The sequence below is a fragment of the Callorhinus ursinus genome, unplaced genomic scaffold, assembly GCF_003265705.2.
Source record: "Callorhinus ursinus isolate GAN/ISIS: 27379988/994484 unplaced genomic scaffold, GSC_fseal_2.0 scaffold6, whole genome shotgun sequence".
NCBI lineage: Eukaryota > Metazoa > Chordata > Mammalia > Carnivora > Otariidae > Callorhinus > Callorhinus ursinus.
This window is the reverse complement of record NW_027397068.1, coordinates 15411179-15430649: the sequence shown is the minus strand read 5'-3', so window position 1 is coordinate 15430649 and position 19471 is coordinate 15411179.

Below are 19471 nucleotides of genomic sequence, written 5' to 3'. Positions count from 1 at the left end.
AGTGTCTTTCTCAGTCAAAAGAGCATTGAGATTATTTAGGAAGTCAGCTCTATTTTAATAAATGACTCTTACTGGTCTTCCTAGTCCTTGAATTCATATATGATGACTATGCCACACACTCTGACTTCTATACACATTCCTTGTCATATTAAAAAGTAAGGAATGGAAATTAACACTTATTAATCACCAACCTCATGTCAAGCACAATGGTGGACACCTCATTATGTAAAAATATTTCATTCTTATAATGACTCCTGAGAGGTGGGAAAAATCATTTTTTACTGAAGATGGAAAAATAAAACTCAGAAAGTTAGGGAACTTCAAAACGACAAAAAATAGTATGTGGCAGAACTGGTATTTGAATATTTATGCCTAACTCCAAAGATCCTGATATTCTAGGTGTGCTATAGTGGATAAACCTGTATGTGCTGAGGACCTAAAACTTCCATTGGGAGGCAGCACAGTATAATAATCAGGAAATTAGGCTGAGGAGTCAGACAACCCATCTGAATGCTAATTTCAATGCATTGGCTATATGACTAGAGTAAGGAAAGTTATTTAACATCTCTTAGCACTACTGTCTGGGTATAAAAGTAGTTTATACCCTATCAGATTATTATGAGGATTAAATTAATTAATCTAATTTTTGAAATTAATTGAGAAGAATTTAGTTCGTGATGCTTGGTAAGCATTTAATAATTAACTTTACCTCCACTTTTGTTTCATTCTTCTTCTTATTATTAAATGTTCATTTTCAAGATGAGCAGTACTCTGCTTTATTTTGAAAGAAGATGAAATCATCTTGTGATTTGCTCTAAAGATAGGGAATTCAATAGACACATTTACTGAAATATGTTTCTATCGATAACTATAAATGTTACAAACTACTGCTGAATTTTTTCCTCATGCTTCTTGCTGTACTTATTTATGCTTGCAGGAGGTATGAAGTAGTGGAGGCTTACCAAACCTTTATGTTTTACCAATTTTAATTTTATTCCTACAAATTAAAAAGATGCCAGGTAGTAATAACATTGGTCTAATAAATTCTCTATTTTAGATCTATATAAAAAGATAAGTATATATTACTAAAATAGATATTTCTGAACAGAGAGGGTTTTTTTTAAAGTTTAGAGTCAAATTCAGTTAATAATTTCTGAAGAATATTAGAAATAAAAATATTCAGAACCAAGTTACACATTAATATCAAACTTGTATGGATGAGTGACTTTGTAGAAATTTTGAGAATCCTTCAGTACTGAAACTTTTGCCTCTACTTTTGAAAATTTAATCTTTCATTCGAACAGGACTCAAATTTGATTTTTTTAACTCCAAATGTATAGTAATATATTTCCACAATATAGTTCCACAATTTCTTACCTTGTATTAAATGAAGGAAATTAGAAAAGCATTTTATGTCTCCTCACAATACGGATTTGTTGATATTTAAAAGTTATTAATCATTTCAAAATTATTTCACTTCCCAAATGCATATGGCTATTAAAAAGAATACTGATATCCTGTCTCATCTATAAGATATATTTTCTTTCTTCTTAGTTATCGTGGTTACATTTTCTTTTCTTGAGGTACTTTTTCTTTAAAGATCACTTGAGACATTTTCTATTTGAATGAATGCATTTGAGTGGAAAACAATAAAAGCCGCAGAAAATTAGAGTGAGTCTAAAGTGAAGAGACTGGCTCATTTTTTTCTCCTTATCTTTGCTTAACATAAACTTGGTAAAGAATCATTTAGTGTATCTGTGGCCATTTACAAAAGATAAAGATTTCTTACAATTATGTTTCCTTAGAATTAGAATTTATGGCATTATGCCTATAATGTGGTTCAAAGTCCTTTGAGAAGCCTATTATAGAAACAAATATAAAAATTATTCATTTGTTCATTTAGCAAATATTTATGCAAAACCTACCATGAGCCAGGGTATTTCTTGGCTCTGGGACAGCAAAGAACATGATACCTGTTCTTCCAGCACTTTTGTACAAGGTGAGATGGGCAGATATTCAATAAGTAACAAGTTAGAAAAAAAGGAAGTCAACAAAATAAGCTCAGATTGCAGTTAGTTTTATGAAGAAACTGATATTGTTTGAGCTTAAAGGAGGAAAATAACTGTAGATTGCTGCAGTGGTCAGGGTTACTTGAATTGAGATCTGAGATGTAAGAAACAAGAGGAGCCTGATACTTGGAAGATCCAGTTTAGAGTATTCAAGACATTAAGAAAGATCCTCTGAAGTAGAAAAGAAAGAAAATATGATTATAGTATAGTGTACTATAGTGTCTGAGTGATAGAAAGAATATACTGTGGTCAAAACAGATTCCTAGACAAAGTGTTTGGATATCAGGTCTTGTAAAGACCTGTGGGATTTTCATCGTAGAGTTTCAGCAGCATACACTAGATGTAATTTTCCTTTTAAAAAGATCACTCTAGCTTCTCATTTGAGAATGGGTTCTATTGAAGAAAAGGGGAATTGGGGAATTCTATTATTGTGGTTGTGCAGGTGAGAAAGATAGTGATTTAACCCATGGAGTTTGCAAAGGAGATGGAGATAAGTGGATAGGTATGAGCTATAATTTGGATAGAACCCACGGTGAATGGAATTTCAAGGTCTGAGTGATATAGAGGACTCAAATATGACTCAGTTCTGAGTAATTGGGTAGTTATACTGTCAGCTACTGAAGTAGGGAGGAAGAGTTTGGAGCAACTAGTGATCTCTTACTATATCAATAATCTTCATTATCATCACCTTCCTTATTTCATATTTATTTTCTAGCCAAGTAGAGAGATGTTGTTTGATCAAATTAATATATGTTGTTAATTCCCATTACTAAGAATTAGCTGGATAGAGGAAGTTCTCTAAAGAACCTTCTGTTAGGAAGCTATTACAGTGTTCTCTTCAAGGCATAATAATCAGTACAAGCAATTTAGAAAAATCTCAAGTTTTACAAACATCCAGATTGGTAGACTGCAAGAGTGTTTATTAATAACTGAACTCTAAAGAGAATATTAATAAAACAATGTAATATATTAAATAAGTAAAAAGAAAAATTAAAATCCCTCCCTCCCCTTCCTCTTTGCATAATTTTATTTAAGCCATGGTCCTTGTTTTAGTTATCTAATGCTGCATTACTGATAAATTACTAAATCTCAAAATTTAGCAATGTAAAGTGACAGCAGTCATTAGCTTTGCTCATAAATCTGCACTTTCTGCAGGGCTTGACAGAATGGCTTTCTACTTGATGCAGCATCCGCAGGGATGAATTAAGTGAGGCTGAAGGATTCACTTCCCAAGGTGGCTCTCTCACATAGCTGCCACATTGGTGTTGGCTGTCAGCTGGGAGCTCAGAGATGGTGTTATCTGGGTGCCTCAGTTCTTCACATGAGCCTTTGCATAGGTCTGCATGTGTGTCTTCACAAATTGATTTCAGTGAGCAAGTGTTCCATAAGACCCAATGAACGCTGCAAGACTTAGAAGTCTCAAAACATTCTTGCAGTATTCTTCTGGCCAAACAGCTCACTGAGGACAGCCCAGATTCAAGGAAAAGGAAATTGGACTCCACCTCTCAGAAGTTGCAAATAATGTATGGTCATCTTTAATTTACCACAAACCATCTTAATAATTCCACAGTGCTGCTAATAAGTAAATAAATGAGTGTATTTTAAAAATTTCATTTTGCTGCACTGCCTTCTTGCACTAGTTGCTTATTAGGGGCATTCCCAGTGAACTTTTTGTGGGTGCTAATGAGTATGCTTATGGGCCATTGAAGATTTGAAAAAGGAAATCCATACATGCAGATAAACTATAAGCAGGTGATTATGACAAACCAAGTTTTCAAGTAGAATTTCCATTACAGTGATTCAATGCTAGAAAACCAATTGAAATGCCAAATAATGTTTAGTTGAGTTGTGTCCTCAGATAACATTTTTCTAATTGCAGTTCTTGCTTTGGAGAACAGCAATTAGAAAATTACATATGCCGAGAAAAGAGACCCAGAAAAGGCCTTGAGATTCTGGCTCACCATTGTTAATGAAGTCATACAATCTGTCTTTACTTATTAAGCAGAGAACAGCTGAAAAGTAAGGCCCATTTAAAATGAAATTACAGAAAGGCAGAAAAGACTTTGATAAATATATTTGAAAGAGTAGTATTTTTTCACCTGTTCATGTGGTGAACATCTGTGGTTTTTTGGCAATTCGTGTTTTCACTCTAAAAGAATCTCCTAGTTCAAAGACTCATCCTCCCTTGTATCCATTTCTTTGAAGTGTTCCCTTGGATCCCTTAAACTATGGGTAGCCAAATGATTTTGGCATGTGGGATATAGATTCATTACAAATGGAGTCTCAGGATTCAATATTTTATCTTTTAGCTTGTCACTACCTGCTTAGAATTTTAACCAGGTTGTTTGACCACTTAGCCTTGCAGTTAAGCAGAAATGCCACTTTCACAGGCAAAACAATAGTTAGTGTAACATGAGAGTCTTTTCACATGAAAAGAAATGGAAAAAAAAGGTAGTGAGATTGTTAACTGAGGGTGATAATAGATAATAGACCCTAAAGGCATGCATGCTGGTAGAGTAAGGTTTTCTGATATGCTAAAATGAAAATGATTATACTACCTAATTTTGGAGATTGTCTATAGTGAAATGCAGCTTGCTCTTTGAGACTTAGTTTTAGGAATAAGTTTAAAACCCCCTTAATTCAAGTTATGACTTCAAAACCAAATATTCTGATGTTCAATGCTAAATCATACAAACAGCATCTATATAAGTGTTGGATGTCCAGAACCATTATGTACATTTTCAATCATATTATTAAGTTAATAAAACCCAGCCATTATCAATTATGTACGCATATACTATTCAGGGTTACTAGGTTTTATCAAGTCTTAGAGTAATCGCAACTCTCTAGAGATCTGCCAGCATCTATTTACAAACAACCTCAGATTTTCTATATATCTTGTTAAATGAATATTGGCTGGCCTGCATTAGAAATCCTGATTCCATCCTGAATTTTTTTTTCTGAAATTGTACATGGTAAGAAATTTTAGGAGGACCATATTATTACAATATGCGTTTATTAGATTGTTCTATGCTTTTCCCTTACTTTAAGTTATTCCTCAGAATTTTTACTAAATGAGTATTTTAAATACTTCTCTTCATGGGAAGGCCATAATGTAGGTAGAGAGCTAGAGCTTTAAAAAAAGAAAAGGATGATCAAAACTTAGGTAATGGAGTAATTCTTCTAAATATTCAGCCAAGTATTGAACTGATCTTACTTCTATGATTAAAGTCCTCATATTATTACCTCATTTATTGTCCAGAACATTTTAACCCAGTGATAGCTTAATTGTTAAGGTAATTTTATGATTTGTATTCAGTTTACTAATGTATTTTGATTCAAGGTACCAGATGGTGATAGATGACCCTCTTTTTATTTTTTGAGAGAAAAGATAAGACCTTTACATGTTTCATCTTTAAGATAGGAAAATACGTCTGTTTAGCATAATTTAGTGTTTACTGTTTAGTATTCTCCTAGACAACTCATTTCTACATATAGAAATATTTACCTGTGTCGCTTTACCTTAGTAAGGACATGATGATAATTTACACTGCATCATGACCATTCATTCTTTTTATTATTCTCCTAAATTGTCTATAGAAACATAACATATTTACAAGCTGAAACTATAAGGTGATTAATTTTAGCATGCATATTTTTTAGTTCTGTTCCTCTTGAAAATCATAGTAATAACCATAATGCTTATAGTAATGATTGCTAACATGTATTGATCAATTAGTATGTGCAAGTTGACATTTTAAAATCTTTTATTAACTCATTTAAGATTCACAAAATCCATGAAATATATGTGCTATTGTTATACCAAATTTAATTTGGGGGAAGTAAAGTACAGAAAGTTTAAGATATTATCCCAAGATCCACAGGTTATTAATGTCAGAGTCAAGATTTGAACCCATGGAGTCTGATTCTAACTTTATAAAATTTAACTCTCCTGACTCTACTACTTGAGAAGCCCAGCTCCTGGTTAAAATCTTTTATGTCGTTTCTCAGGCTTGACAAAAGGCAGTTACAGAGGCTTTACCTGGCAGGCCTCATGGATAAAGTTGCCCCCCCCCTTCCTCCAGTATCCTATCACACACACACACACACACACACACACACACACACACACACACACACCAGACTTGGTGCACAGCTAGAATATTGCAGTTGCTCTCAAGGGAATTGTAGTCAAGGACTCAGTTTTCCTTGGCCAGTCATGCTTTTAGGAATATTTGCATTCCTAGCCCAGACATCTCAGTCCTAGATCTCTATGTGAGTTCTTGGACAGAGGCCCTTCTTCTAGAAGAGGAGAGAGGAAGGGGAAACCTTGAAGACACTTTTCCCCATTCTGACTCAGTATCCAATACTTTTCTACAACTAGCCCTTTTCCTTATCCTCCTCCCAGCCTCGGGTTCATAAAACTGCTGGAGCCTTTTGTTCAGGGTTCCCTCACTCATAGGACAACCCTCACATATGCACTGATCTATGTAACCCTCAACTGATGCACCCTTCCATGGGAGAAAATGGGACCAGAGGAATTGGCACCTTCTCCAGCGTAGACTATTGCTTATACCATGGCAGTAAGTAATTAAAGGCTTAACTCTTTCATTTTGGCTTGGTATTTAATGCGCTCATCTGACACTTTGGCAGCTCATCTGAGCTCCTGAGACTGCTTGATGTAGTCACTATTGTGTTATAATCAGATCTGGATTTCAGAAAGGTCATTCTAACTAATACAGAGAAATGATTGAAGCAGAATGAGACTACGAGTCTGGGAAATCTAAGTGAAACCTGATACTGTCATAGATTATGTTAGTGAAGTGTGATGGAGAAAAGTAAACATATTAGAGATATATTTAATAGGTAGAATTAACAGGGTTCAGTGATTGAAGGTAGAGGAGTGAGGATGAGGGAGAGATTAAGGATGTGTTATGTCAAAACTCATGTTGAAGTTCTAACACCCAGTACCTCAGAATGTGAGTGTATTTGGAGATAGAGGGTCTTTAATGTGTTAAAGGGAAGCCATTAGGGTGGGCCTAATCCAATATGATTGATGTCATTATAAGAAGACACAGGTACAGAGGGAAAATCATATTAAGAAACAGGAAGACACAGTAGTCCTCCCTTATTTGAAGGGAATATGTTCCAAGACCCCCAGTGGATGCCTAAAATCACAGATAATACTGAACCCTAAACATACTGTGTTTTTCCTCCTTTTCCTAAATATGATAAAGTTTAATTTACAAATTAGGCACAGTAAGAGTTTAGCAACAATAACTAATAATAAAATAGCACAGGACGCCTGGGTGGCTCAGTCGGTTAAGCGACTGCCTTCGGCTCAGGTCATGATCCTGGAGTCCCAGGATCGAGTCCCACATCGGGCTCCCTGCTCAGCAGGAAGTCTGCTTCTCCCTCTGACCCTCCCCCATCTCATGCTCTCTCTCTCTATCTCATTCTCTCTCTCAAATAAATAAATAAAATCTTTAAAAAAATAAATAAAGAAAATAAATAAAATAAAATAAAATAAAATAGCACAATTATAACATACTGTAATAAAAGTTACTTGAATGTGTATTCTCTCTAAAAATATCTTCTAGTACTATACTCTCTCATCTTCTTGGGATGTGAGATGATAAAATGCCTATGTGTGAGATGAAGTAAGGTAAATGATGTAGGCATTGTGACGTAGCCTTAGGCTACCATTGACTTTTCGATGATATGTCAAAAGGATCATCTGCTTCAACACCTTGACCTTTGACTTCATCTCCCAGAATTGTGAGAATATAAATCTGTTGTATAAGCCACCAAGTCTATGGTACTTTATTTTGGTAACCCTAGCTAACCAATACAGGGTGATGTCCATTTTTTTGAAACTAGTTGTTTTGTAGTTGTGCTCCCTGATATTTGAAAGGTACAAGAAAGAGTGATCTAGGGAATGGGAATAAGAGCTTACAGGCTCAACTGAGTTTGGGATGTCATTGAGCAATCAAATTGAGAAACCATGTATACAACTCAATCAATGGAACTAAAGCTCAGAGAGATGTCTGTACTAGAAACAGTCTGTGAATCATGACATAATATATAAAATATCATTGGAACCTTATACACAAGGTGAAATCCATTACTATATATATGTATATATGTTTGGATATAACTGTGTAGACTTGTCCTATATTTCTATGCCTGCATGGTGCCATTAAGAACTTCCTACAGGGGCACCTGGGTGGCTCAGTCATTAAGCGTCTGCCTTTGGCTCAGGTCATGATCCCAGGGTCCTGGGATCGAGCCCTGCATCGGGCTCTCTGCTCCGTGGGAAGCCTGCTTCTCCCTCTCCCACTCTCCCTGCTTGTGTTCCCTTTCTCGCTGTGTCTCTCTCTGTCAAATAAATAAATAAAATCTTAAAAAAAAAAAGAACTTCCTACAAGGGAGTAAAGATAAAGGAAATGTCAGTATTTATAGTATTTTACAAATGCTGAATATGTAAAGTGGTATAAAGATAAAATGCTTAGAACACAAGGCCAGGGTCATTGGAGATCTACAAGTGTTATAATGAGTTAATCCTTATTTAAGCCTACCAAGATTTTCAAAGGAAAATGCAGTGAGCCTTAAATAACAAAGGAAACATTTAGGGAAAAGACCATTCACAATCATTCAGTGGACTTAAGTCCATTCAAAGCTAGTTACTTTTACAATTCCATTATTGACTTATTATCTGTGACTATCATCACAGGAGAACAATAGGGATACAACAATACGAGAACATATTAGAGAAGCTGGTATGAGCAAAAATGGAACCCATACTTTCAGGGGCAAATAAGTCTAGGTCGTGTTCTATGGCAGCAACTGTATGCAGACTGTCCAAGGGGCTGTAGAAGCCAGAAAACATAGGGTTTGTACTGACAGAAGAGGCCATCCTAGGGCACTTGGCTTGCAGTGACAAGGTACTAAAGAGAGAAAAGAGATTTTTAACCTTCTCTTCTCTTGATTCAACACATTGAAACATGTGAAAAGAAAAATTCAGATACTTAGAAAAAAGTGCTTGTTCCAGTCTCCTTACAATTTCACAGTGGGTAAAGTGACCTTTGATTTTAATCTAGGTGCTTGCTTTTCCTCTTTGGTTTGAGAAAACCAGGAGTTTTCTTTTAATAACTCTTTGCTCAAATTCTTGAATTCTTTTCCAATATACTTGACCCACATTCAATGTTCTCTGAAGTTTTGAATTCCTTTTTCTAATTATGATGATGGCAGATTTTTGAGGTGTGGATTTATTTTTGTACTGGACACAGCTAAAGGTTTAACATTAGGAATCAGAACATAAAAATCATCAAAATTTTGCTAAGTTCTTTCCTGAAGTGTAGGGAAACCATCATGCATTTCTGTTTACTTTTTTGAACATATAAAATGGACTATTGTAAACCATGATGTGAAAAAACATACTCAGCAATGGTAAAGCCTTTTCAGAATTAGCCTCTCCAAAAGTCTACAACTTTTCAAGTTGTTGGAGTGCTGCTTAAAAATATCAAACTGCAAAGATGCACTTCTAGAAATTATAAGTAATTTGTGCATCAAACAATATGTACAATAGTACTATACAGTAAATTGGACCAGCTGCCTATGCCTACCATTACAGCTGGTTGCAAAGTATATAATTTATGTTTTCTGCAGTAGAAAGTGGGAAGGTTTTTTAAGACTGTGTTCATGCTTTTATAAAGAGCCATTTCCTGTTTTATTTTTTTAACCATTGTAAGCTCAAAAGAGGTGGTATTTTGCCATTATGTTTAATGTTAATCCATTTCTATTATAGTTGAAGGGTCTATCAAAGCACTTTGCCTATGACCTCTTATTTTATCCTTGTAAGTAGATGAATTAAATACATATTTATCTTCATGTTTTTCTTAAAATATGGGTTTAATTTAGGTTTAAAGAAAGGCATTGACAATGACTAATAAAGGATACTTGATAACAAATAATTGGCTCTTAAAATTCAGCAAATGGCATATGTTAATTTAAAAAGTTAAACAATGTCTTCTGTTGATAAACTCAACAAGCTTCAGAATGGCACTGTTGTAATTCATTTTTCTATTTCTTAGCTCTGTACATTTTTATTTGGTAACAAACAATATGAAGTATATTTATATATTAATCATTGGTTTCCAGTGTGTATAGTAGAATGGCTCAAAATCTAGGGAAAAGATCAGATGTAGAACAATTGTTTAGAAAACTAATCTCTGACAAATTTATTTTGTGTTAAAATAAGTTTTATTTTACTACCTATTCCAAGTAGTATTTGAAAAACAAATGAAAGTGTACATTAATATCTATAATATTTAGTTGGCAAAACAGTGCTGAAAGTTTCAATCTTTTTACCCTTATATAATTTTGTTCAATGGCAAAAATGTAAATGGTTTATGAAATTTTACTGATGACTTTATAATTTTTTAATAGTAAATTAACATAACCAAGTTACATAAAGTTTAAGCTTTGAGGTAAAATATTCATGTTATCCAACTTTACTCAAACAATTATTATGCATTTAGAATATGGACAAATTAATCTTAAATAGATTGTATCCCTCAATTAATGAAGATTCAAGTGACATGGCTTATGAATGATTTATATAAATGAAAAAATGGTGTCCTGATTGACTTTAGTGTAACTTTTAATATTAAAATGTATCTCCTGGAAGTAGAATGCAAATGTGTAGTTGAACATCTAATAAATTTCTGTGAAGAATATTTCCAAAGTTTTTGTTTGTTTTTTTTTGTTTTTGTTTTTCTATGGTTATTTTACTAACTCATTTGGCTTTACTATGGTTCTTTTTTGATTTACTAACAGTGACAAAAATATACTTTCAACATTTTGCCCATGACTCCCTGATGAAAGGAACTGACACGTAATGGGAACATATCTCCTGTGCACACCAGTCCGGGTGGGGGGCTCCGAATATGTGGCAGAGAGAGATTCCAGACCTATTGCAGAATGGAGAAACATATTTTTCTTTTGTTGGGGCAAGATAAAATTAATGGGTTGCCTCTTCAGAAAAGCAATCTCCTAAAAGAGCTTTCTCCAACCCTTAACGTGCCATCAATTAATAAGGTGGTGGGGAAGGAGCAACTTGCCAATAACCTAAGTTAGCAGGTAAATAAAGGGGGAAAAACAAAAGCAAAGGTTCATTTAAAGTGAACCCGTAGAATACTATTATCCCATTTATTTTTTTAAGATTTATTTATTTGAGAGAGTGAGAATACCCAAAAGGGGGAGGGTCAGAGGGAGAAGCAGGCTCCCCGCCGAGCAGGGAGCCCGATGCAGGACTTGATCCTGGGACTCCGGGATCATGACCTGAGCCGAAGGCAGTTGCTTAACCAACTGAGCCACCCAGGTGCCCACTATTATCCCATTTTTGAACAACAATTTTTACTTATATATAATTATGAAACTTCCATATTTATATAATTTTACCTAACTAGGTCCTATGCAATGTGAAGAAAATATTCCACATTTGAAAAGAAAATAAATCTAATTGTTAAATAGGATCTCAGAAATATAATATTGACACTCTAAAATTAAGCTCATGGTCTCATTAAAACTTACAGAAATGTACATATAATTTTCACTAAAAGGAAATGTCAAATTTCTTTTCCATGTTTTATCCCTTTAACTTTCTATTTTTAGGTCTGTCTTGGTTTATCTACAAATATGGTAACCTCAAGCAGGTTATCCTCTTTGAGTCCCTTATGCCATCTATAATATGGGAATAATATTAATTCTCCATTTTGATGATTGAGAATATTGGAGATATCATCTCTCTAATGAACTTAGTACAGACCTGTTATTGTACTATGGGTGCTACAGTTAAAATCCCTCTGGTTTTTCACATTCTGTTGCTTTGTGTAAGAAAATGAAAGATGATTAACTTTTTAAATAATAAAGTAGAGGGCACCTGGGGGGGCTCAGATGGTTGAGCCTCTGCCTTCGGCTCAGGTCATGGTCCCAGGGTCCTGGGATGGAGTCCCACGTCGGACTCCCTGCTCCTTGGGAGCCTGCTTCTCCCTCTGCCTCTCTCTCTCTGTCTTTCATGAATAAATAAATAAAATATTTAAAAATAAATAAATAAATACATAAATACATACATAAATACATAAATACATAAATAATAAAGTAGAATATGATTCCTTCCAATAGAAAAGTAGGTAAGTAAATAATTGCTTTTGTTGTCAGCTTGAATAGTAATAACCTATGTTGTGGGGCCTAAAAACCATGAAATTGGAATCAAGCAGATTCTGTTCAGTGCTATCCCAGGTATTAGTGACCTGGATTACAATTTATTTAACTTCCTTGAAAGTCACTACCCTCTCTGGAAAAAATATTAATTAAACCTTGTACTTAGGATTGCTGTTAAGATTATAAATATCAAAAAAAAAATATATATATATATATAGTTGGCCCCTCCCCACCCTGGTTCCACATTTTCTTCCTTGGTGATGTCATAGATAGAAGATGGGGCATAGTCAGGTAAAGGACTCAAAAATAAGGGTCAAATAAGGGAAACAGAGCCCTCTGTGTGCCCCTAGGTCCCACAGGCTGTGGCTCCTCCTTTGAATCACTCTGTCCCTGGGGCCCTTGCATTCTGGGCCTGTGATAGGAGCAACTGGGAGGATCTTTGAAATGTCTTGCTTTGGAGAGAGATCATTCTCTCTTTGTCTTAAAAAAGAGCTCTGGGCATCTGTGGAAGTGGCTGACTAATATCCTTAGGAAAGGTTGGTTAGCCACACCCTTAGTGTTCTTTTCTGAGCACACTTTTTCATTTTTTCAATATGGATAGGCTGACAATTTTACAAATCTTTACGTTCTGCTTCCTTTTTGATTAAAATTTCATCTTTAATTCATTTCTCTCTTCTGGCATTTTATTATAAGCAATTAGAGAACAAAAGCCACACCTTAAGCATTTTGTTGGAAGTAGCTTCAGCTAACTACCCAATTTCATAATTCGTGAGTTCTACCTTTCCGAAAAAACTAGGGCACAAACACAATTTAGCCAATATTTTTGGATAGCCTTTCCTCTAGTTTTACTTAACATGTTCCTCATTTCCTTCTAATACCTCATCAGATGACCTTTATCATCTATATTTCTACCAACATTCCAGTCAGGATTACTTAAGTATTCCTTAAGAAGATGGTGGTCTTTTTGTTTGTTAGTTAGTTTTTTTTGTTTTTTGTTTTTTTTTTGCAGTGCCCCCACCCCCAGGTCTCCTCTTTTCTTTCTGGGCCTTCCTCCAAATCACCCGTGGCAACAGTCCATTCACAATGATGTAAGCTTTTTTATAGCATGCACCTCAAAATTCTTCCAGCCTCTACACATTACCCGGTTCCAAAGCCATTCCATGGTTTTAGGTATTTGCTATAGCAGCATTCCATTCTCAGTACTAAATTCTGTCTTAGTCCATTTTGGCTTCTATAACAAAAATATTAGTGAGTGGCTTAAAAACAAATATATATATTTTTTTCTAACAGTTCCGAAGGTTGGAAAGTCCAAGATCAGGAAGCCAGCAGATTAGGTGTCTGGTGGTGGCCCACTTCCTGGTTCATAGATGGTCACCTTTTTACTGTGTCCTCACGCAGCGAAAGGGGTGAGAGAACTCGTTGGGACCTCTTTTATAAAGGCACTAACCATATTCATGTGAGCTCCATCTTCATGACCTAGTCACCTCCCAAAGGCCCCACCTCCTAATACCACCACATTAGAGATTAAGTTTCATTTTATGAATTTTAGGGGAATGCAAACATTCAGTCTAGAGCAGTTTGAATCAGTCACTTACAGGCCTAGTCATTTCTACCCAACATGAGATAACTCTGATGGACTTTTTTAGCTCCAGAGCATCTCTTTAGTGTCAGATAATATGTACTCAGGTATGCCTTACAGCTGGACTCTCTACTCACTTTTGTTTCTTTAATTTCCCTTTAACATCTATTAATCCCAAGACCATTCAAAAATAAATATTCTGCACACTAATTCATCTCAAATCTACTTCCAGAAGAATGCAATCTGTAAAAACTTTTCATGGACATCTCAAAATCAGTATTTTTAAAATGTGAACATTGCCTAGAAATTGTTTCCTCTTGTGGGTTTTCTTATACATTACCTCCTGGTCTAAAAATATGGGGCATCTGGGTGGCTCAGTCGGTTAAGCATCTGCCTTCGGCTTGGGTCATGATCTCGGGTCCTGGCATCGAGTCCCACATTGGGCTCCCTGCTCAATGGGGAGCCTGCTTCACCTTCCCCTTCCCCTGCTTGCCTGCTTGTGCTTCTCTCTCTCTCTTTCCCTCAAATAAATAAATAAAATCTTTAAAAACATAAAATAAAATAAAAATAAAGACCTTATTTTCATTTTTTTTTATTTAGGCTTTTGTTTTGAGAAAATTATAGATTTACAAGCATTTGTAAGAAATAATACTGACAGATCCCATTAACTTTTACTTACTTTCCCCCATTGGTAACATTATGCAAAACTGTAGTACATTATCATAACTCAGATATTGGCATTGTTATAGTCAGTCTACAGAATATTCTCATCACTGAAAGATCCTTTGTGTTATCCTTTTGTAGCCACACCTGCTTCCTCCCTGCCCCTACCCCTCCTTAATCCCTGGCAATCACTAGTCTATTCTCTATTTCATAATTTTGTCATTTCAGGAATGTTATATAAGTGGAATCAAACAGTATGTAACCTTTGAGGATGGGCTTTTTTTCACACAGTTTAATTCTCTGGAGATTTATCCAGATCAACAATGCTTTTATTTTTATTGCTGAGTAGAACTTCATGTTTTGTTTAACCACTCACTTATTGAGGGACATCTAGGTTATTTCCAGCTTGAAGCTCTTAGGAATAAAACTGATTCATAAACATTTGTGTATAGGTTTTTGGATGAACATAAATCTTTCTTTGGATAGATTCTTAGGAGTGTGATTGTTGAGTCCCGTGGCAGATGCATGTTAAACTGCCAGTTTTCTATAATGTCTGTACCATTTTAGATTCCCAACAGCAATATATGAGTGATCCAGTATTTCCACATACTTGCTAGCATTTGGGTGGTCTTTTTTTTGTTTTGTTTTTGCTGTTCTAAGAGGTGTTTGGCAGTAACTCTTGAGGTTTTAATTTGCATTTACATAAAGACTAATGATGGTTAACATCTTTCATTTTATTTTTTAATTAATTACTTAAATTTTTAAAATTTCCAGTTGTTTATCTTCTTCAGTGAAATGTCTCTTCATGTCTTTAGCCCATGTTTTAATTGGTCATTTGCTTTTTTCTCCAGTTGAGTTTTGAGAGTTCTTGATATATTTTAGTACTAGTCTTTTGGATATATAATTTGAAAATATTCTCTCCCAGTCTTTTACTTGCTTGTTCATTCTTTTGACAAAAACTCTCATAGACGAAATATTTTTAATGTTAATGAAATCAAACTTACACATTTTTTTTTTTTGTAGATCATGCTTTGTATGTCAAGTCTAATAATATTTTTACTAGGCCTAGATCTTTAAAACTTTTTCCTATGTGTTTTTATGAAATTTTTACACTTTATATTTGTGTTCATGATCCATTTCTTTTTTTTTTACTTAATTTGTGTACAAGGTGTGAGATTTGGTAAGGATTGTTATTTTTGCCTATTGATATTAAATTGTTCCAGCATGATTTTTTGAAGAGGCTGTCTTTTCATCAGTTTTCTTTTGCACCTTTGTCAAAATCAGTTGGGCTTTGAAAACTCAGTGCCCACAAAATTGATAACCTAGATGAAATAAACCAATTTCTTTTTTTATTATGTTAATCACCATACATTACATCATAGTTTTTGATGTAGTGTTCCATGATTCATTGTTTGCATATAACACCCAGTGCTCCATGCTCTCCTTAATACCCATCACCAGGCTAACCCATTCCCACGCCCCCTCCCCTCTAGAACCCTCGGTTTCTCAGAGTCCATAGTCTTTCATGGTTTGTCTCCCCCTCTGACTTCCCCCCCTTCATTCTTCCCTTCATAATTTGTCAAAACTCACTGTTTCTGAAATGTTGTTAGGAATTGCATTAAACTTGTATTTCAATTATAGATGAAGTTCAAAAGTCATCTTCTCCAAATAAATCAGTATCTGTTATTACAAATATTTGAACAGTGTGAAAATCTGACTGTTTTGTCATATATGTCTGTTTCTCTCATTAAATTATAAGGCACTTTAGGGAAGGCAGTCTTTCAAAATTCATTCATATATTTTTGAGGTGTAGCTTCTTTGTGTGCAAGAGAAGATAGTCAATAAGTCATTGCCTAATGAGTTTTATTATTAGTATAATTAACTTTAGCAGGTTACACTACACTCTCGAAGTTTATTTTCCAATACATTATTCATTACTCAAAATAATGCCATTCTTTTAAGACTTAACTCATACCCCTTTCTTCCACAATGATATTCTTCCATTATTACCTTTGGTGGTTTAGAAAATGCCTCTAATTATCTGATAATTAATTGCATGAAATCATCAAAACTTATTTTAAGTTTTGTGTGTGTGTGTGTTGATTTTGAACAGAATTCCTGATCATCATACTTGCCTAGAAATTCACATTTGTAAATTTATGTTAACAGATCAGATCTTTATAAGAGATAACTGGAAATTAAATGTATTGCATTTGTTTCTCTCTGTTGTCTATGTAAAACCTAAGATTACAGCACACTGTCCAACATTTACTTTTCTCCATACATTTTTCAAGGTAAAAGTATCTTTGTGAAGTTATTATCCATTTATTTTTTTTTCACCAGTTCAAAAGCCACCCATCAACCATACATAAATAAAGGTGCTCTATTATATTTTTATTGTGGGTTACATATTGCCACATGAAACTTCTTTTACCATTAATAATATTCCTCTCTTTTCATATGTTGTGAATTCTTCTAGGTCAATCTCTTACATAAATTCTTTTCTGAAAAAACTTACCTGATTAGCTTATGAATAATACTCTGTTGTATCAATTAATGGGGAATTAAGTCTAAAATTTCTCTTGACAGTGCTTTTATTGCCATTTAACCACTACTTAAATATTAAGTTTTCTGTGGAGGGGGATATTTTGGGTTTCTTTATTTGTCTTGTTTTGTTTTTCAGTTTTTATGTACTTTGCTTTTCCTCCCAGTTGTAGATTCCTGGAAATCTAAGGTATATAGTATACTATAAAGACATGTTTATGATTTGATTTGAGTAATATTTATAACCCAAAAGCACACTGAATAGTCAGTTGTAACCCAAAAGCTATACTTTCAAAGCCTTTAGCAGCATCTTTCTTCTCTTCTTATCTTGAAAATACTGGCCAAACAACTATTCAAGGTATGTTTATGGTAATGAATATTCACATGATCATATAATGATAAAGAGCTAAACTCTATGGTGGTTATATGGTTTCCATTCAACTGTTTGCTACACCATTCTTATTATCCCTTAACTGTGTTAATTTAACTTTCTAATATATATTAATAATGAAGATAGATTATTTTATTGTATAATTCTCTGATTTTAAAAAGTAGTCAAATTTCTCTTGGATCATATTTCAGTAAATAACATGCACTTTTGAGAAATATATCTTTCTGTACCTCACTGCTATACGGCACTGTATGTAAAGCACTTGGTATGTGCTTATAATGTAGTAAGCAATATCATAGATGTTACTTATTATTAACAGCATATCTTTAAAGATGAATGCTTTTTCCCATTCACAAGCTACATTGTACAAATTACTGCAATTATTTAGGAGTTACCAGTTAACATCAGATTACTACTACTACTACTATTACTTCCATACTACTATCTTAGAAGAACAGGGTTACAGCATCTGAAATTTCTAAAGAGAGATGAAAACCTCAATGTTGAGTTTTTTTCTTCTAAAATACATGTATCATATTATTACAAATAACATTTAATATATGTTCAATAATCTGTAATATTAATATTCCGACTGTTGAATTTGTTCATTTTTCCAACAATATTCTGCCTACATTTCTAGACCACATGTTCAATTTTAACAAATCCTGATTCTATGGAAGACTGTCACAGTCATAACACCACCCTTCTAGACTAATTTGCATCACCAAAGCAAGCTGTCTCAATGCTCTGGTAGTCTGATTCTCTTTGATCAAACTTCAGTAAACATTCTCTGCTTCTGTGCACTGTATCTCACTGGCTTCCATTTATCTCCTGGGCATGATTTTAGTTAGAGGGCAAGCCTTAGGGAAAGAGCTTTGTAAGATCCTTTAAAGAACAAATTGCCTTTCTGCTTTGGCAGCAGTTAGCTTGTCCTGTTCTAATCCTAACAGCATTGGTACTCATACTTTTCTCAAGGTTGTGTGAGAATTTACATCATGGCTGTTCTAGCTTAATCTTATTGTTTGTCATCCCTCTAGGTTAGCATGGATCCCAAGTGATTTGAGGAAATTGAAATAGTGAAATAATACCAATTGAAAAATGATTTCTACTTATAGAGTATTAATCTGTGGAGTTCAAACTCATTAATCTAGATCACCTCCCTTTGAGAGAGCAGGAAACATGTATGACAATGTAACTGAGAGGTCAGATTGCAAAAAAAAGAAAAAAAGAGTGATATTAAAGAACTTTAAGGTTATATGATAAATCAAAGGGGAATTAGTAAATTTGCTAAACTTCTAGTTTGCTTAACAGGGCACTTCTCAAAGCCAAATGAAATTATTTTGGTTTAAAATGCCCTACTAACCCAGAGAAGGAAACTTCAAAAATTAAACACAATAATACTCAGAGAAAAAAGTTTTATTAAGGACAAATTTTGATTTTTTTTTCATTCCACTTAAACTCTTCAGTTACAACTAATAGAACTCATTCCAAGAATATAATCAGGCTTTATGTGATTTTAGCCCTTTTATTCTTTGTTCAGATGTTACTCTTTAGAGATTTAGAGAAATAGATACTGAGGAAGGATGGCATTTGTTACTGTGGCAGCTGTGACCATTTGGATGGCAGGAAAGACATTTGTTAAAACAGAAGTATTTCTAACTTGGCAGGTGAGTGCTTAATGACAGCAATGGAACCTTATAGCACTCTGGGACAGTGATGATAATATCACTGCCTATAGTGTTTTATATAAATGTCCCATTACAATACAAGAACAAATATATGGAAGATGCTTGTGGAATCAAAAAACTAAATCTAATATCAAATTTTATAGCCGTAGCACTGAGAATATAAACAGTGTTCTTGGGAGTTAAGCAACCTGATTAAAGGAATGTAATTATTTTGTTCAGAAAATTCATTGTCCAACAAAAATGTGATATAAGATTAATATCCAGTACCATGATTTCTATGAAAGAACAAACTACTATAAACAAAAGAGGGATA